The sequence below is a fragment of the Theobroma umbraticum genome, unplaced genomic scaffold (assembly GCF_002168275.2).
Source record: "Theobroma umbraticum cultivar Fairchild unplaced genomic scaffold, ASM216827v3 scaffold_146.0, whole genome shotgun sequence".
Classification (NCBI taxonomy): Eukaryota; Viridiplantae; Streptophyta; class Magnoliopsida; order Malvales; family Malvaceae; genus Theobroma; species Theobroma umbraticum.
In genome coordinates this window covers 3603141-3606403 of record NW_018397265.1, presented here as the reverse complement: position 1 = coordinate 3606403, position 3263 = coordinate 3603141, and the positions used below count along the sequence as shown (strand labels likewise).

Genomic DNA, 3263 nt, shown 5'->3' with positions numbered 1-3263 from the left:
ATTGATTTGTGAATCTAATTGAGACTCGACAGAAAGATTTTAGACTGGACTAAGATTTGAATAGTGCATGTTCACACAACTTAGGTGATCTAATTTGTGATTGGGTAGACATACGCCAATTGCCACACATAGCCACATTAGGACACTTGCCTAATGAAATTAATTTAATTGATTCCTCTAGACATATAGTTAACTAATTAACTTAAGTATTTGCACAAGCAACTCGATGGAGACTTGTCCATAGTTTTGGATTCTAGGTTAGTAAAACTACCCAGAAAAGATAAATAATAAGAAAAGCTGGTATCAGATAAAATGTTGAATGAACCCATAATCCTAAGTCTTTAATATACTACTTTTCTCAACTTATTTAGTTTGTTAGTTTATTTAGTGTTGATTTTTAATTGTTTTTAATTAGTTTTTCTTCAATTTTTGGATTACTTAAATAAGATTAATTTGTTTTATAATTTTAGTACTTAGTGAAACTTTAGAAACAAATCTTAGTGGGAATAATACTCTACTTTATCATTATATTGCTTGTTCGATACGTATACTTACGTGTGCAAAATCGACAATAATATCATCTTTGTTACCAAAGTCACCGATGGAGTATTATAAACATATCACGCTCAGTGCTAAAGCAACTACTAAAAAGCATAGTCATCTTTCGAATAACTCAATGAATGGAACAATGGCACTGTAGGTAGGAATCATAGGTGAGACTAAACCATCATCCTTGCAAGCAAGGAACATAGTCACAACGGTAAGGACACACTCAACATTATAACATATCAACGTCCGGAATCATCCTAAGACGGATCATACATTTTCATCGCAACATAATTGATCATACATAATCATACCATAAATCTTATCATATCATCAATCGTAGTGCTAACATGTGGTTGATTTCTAGGACACTGAGGCATCATACTTTAATTCTTCCTTAAGGACATAATCATAAGCACATTATTATACTTAGCCTAAGTATGATCGTTATAGGCACTTCACATGATTTTCGTTGCATACACTAGTCATGACATAGCATTTCTAGACACACATAACATATACGAATCAAACATAGCATCATAATTATCATAGGAAGCATACATGCACATTCAAGTCATGTTGTTCCTAATTCAATGAATTCCCCACTCACCTTAAAAATTTAGCTCCTTAACAGCAACGATGTGAAGTTTCAATTCATCGTTGAGCTTTTCAGCCTCTAAATACTGTGGCTTCAATCTTTAAAATCAACAATAGTCTATATTTCACAGAATTTATGCTTCATCGTTGTCTAACATTCAACAATGCATAATCATTAATATTTATTCAATTATTCTCCGTTTCATAATTGAATTCCAACTTTCATATCATTTCTAATTTTCAAAAAATAACTTAATCTCTAGCTAATCAACATATAAGCTTAAGTTCCTTAAATTCTTAAACAATGTGCTTAATCCTTACCTTAAATGTTGGTTTGGCTCTTTCCAATTGCAAGTCTCTAGCAACATTTAACTTTAAATAGCCACCAATGCTGAATCATAGGATTTCTAACTTATAAATTGTTTAAATTGAAAATTAATTGGTAAAAAGCTTTAATCTTACCTTTAAATTAATTTTCTCACCTCAAAATGCCTTCTTCAAGCTTTAAATCCAAGTCAGGGATGAAGGTTTTCAAAGCAGAGGGATAGAGCTTCGTTTGTGCTTTTGTTTTAAATGGGTAGACAACATAAGGCTCATATATATATTTCTAAATTTATATGCAAGCATTGGTACATTGGTAAATGTATCGATATATTTTCACGAGTTTCCCTCAAATCTATTGATACATGAGGCAATGTATCAATATAAATCATACAGAATGCTCTCTGCTTGAAACGTATTGATAGATTAAGGAAATTTGTTGGTACATTTTTCACAAAATGTCCCTTGTTCATATCTATCGATACATTTGGACAATGTTTCGATAGAAATTACATAGAATGCCTATGTTCTTCTTATTTAGAATGTTTTGAATCATGAGGGAATGTATCAATACATCTTGTCTAGAATGCACATTTTCCTACACTTAGAGCTTTCTAGCTCAAATTTCAACCTCCCATTTCATTTCCAACTTACATTCCCATCTCATTTCATCATGGATTACTTAATATCAACATATGAACTTATTATATACTTCAAATTCTCATTTATGCTCTATATCACTTGGTATATGCTCTATATCACTTGCTATATCAATAAAACTTAACATAATTTGCATCTAGTGTTATGTTCATCTAAGTGCCAAACAAATGCATGACTTCATTGATGTGCCAAACTGGTTTCTCCAACTAAGATTATAAGTATTGGAGTATGGCTTATTCTGCTATTTATTGAAGTTCCCACGAAGTGGTCTGATTCAGAATTGTATGGACATTGATCATTTGAATGGCGATATCCACAAATCTCACAAACTACAAATGAATTTTGAACTGCATGAACTCCCAGTGTGTCAAACTTCTTGGACAGTGTAGCCACTTGTGCAGCTACTTGTGCAGCTACTTGAGTTGTTAAGGTACTAAATGCATCAATTTCATAAGGTCCAATAGCTTTTCTTGGACCCGACCTTTCTGAAGGCCATTGATAATTGTTTGAGGCCATCTCTTCTAACAAATTATAAGCATCTGTAGCATTCTTACTCATTAATGCCCCACAAGTAACAGTATCAATTGTGGTTTTTATTGACCCAACCAACCCATTGTAGAATGTTTGAACTTGTAACTAATCAGGAATCCCATGATGTGGACATCTTCTCAATAGTTCTTTAAACCTCTCCCAAGTTTCATACAAGGACTCACCATCAAATTGTGTGAATGAGGTGATATCATTCCTCATATTTGCAGTGTTGGCAGGCGAAAAAAGTTTTGCTAAAAATTTTGAGCCAAATCTTCCCATGTAGTGATAGACCCATTGGGCAATGAATTAAGCCAACTCTTTGATTTATCTTCAGAGAAAACGGAAATAGCCTCAATCTAATAGCATCATCAGTTACTCCATTGTATTTAAAGGTATCACAAATCTTCAAGAAATTTACTAAATGAGAACTAGGATCATCACTGGGCATCCCTCTAAACTGGACTGAAGACTAAATCATTTGAATGTAAGTTGGTTTAATTTCAAAATTATTTGCATTGATGGAAGGTCACCTAATGCTTTGGTGCAAACCTTGCAAAAGAGGAATAGGATAATCCCGCAATGCTCTATTTGCTTCAGGAACCAAATTA

General features: G+C 32.9%; 1 non-coding gene across 1 annotated transcript; it reads left to right on the top strand.

Annotated features, from left to right (window-relative positions):
- The first annotated feature begins 2770 nt into the window (after window positions 1–2770).
- LOC149526793 (small nucleolar RNA R71) lies at window positions 2771–2877 on the top strand. The gene has a single exon (XR_016351673.1). It is a non-coding gene; the product is annotated as a small nucleolar RNA R71 (small nucleolar RNA).
- The last annotated feature ends 386 nt before the right edge of the window (window positions 2878–3263 follow it).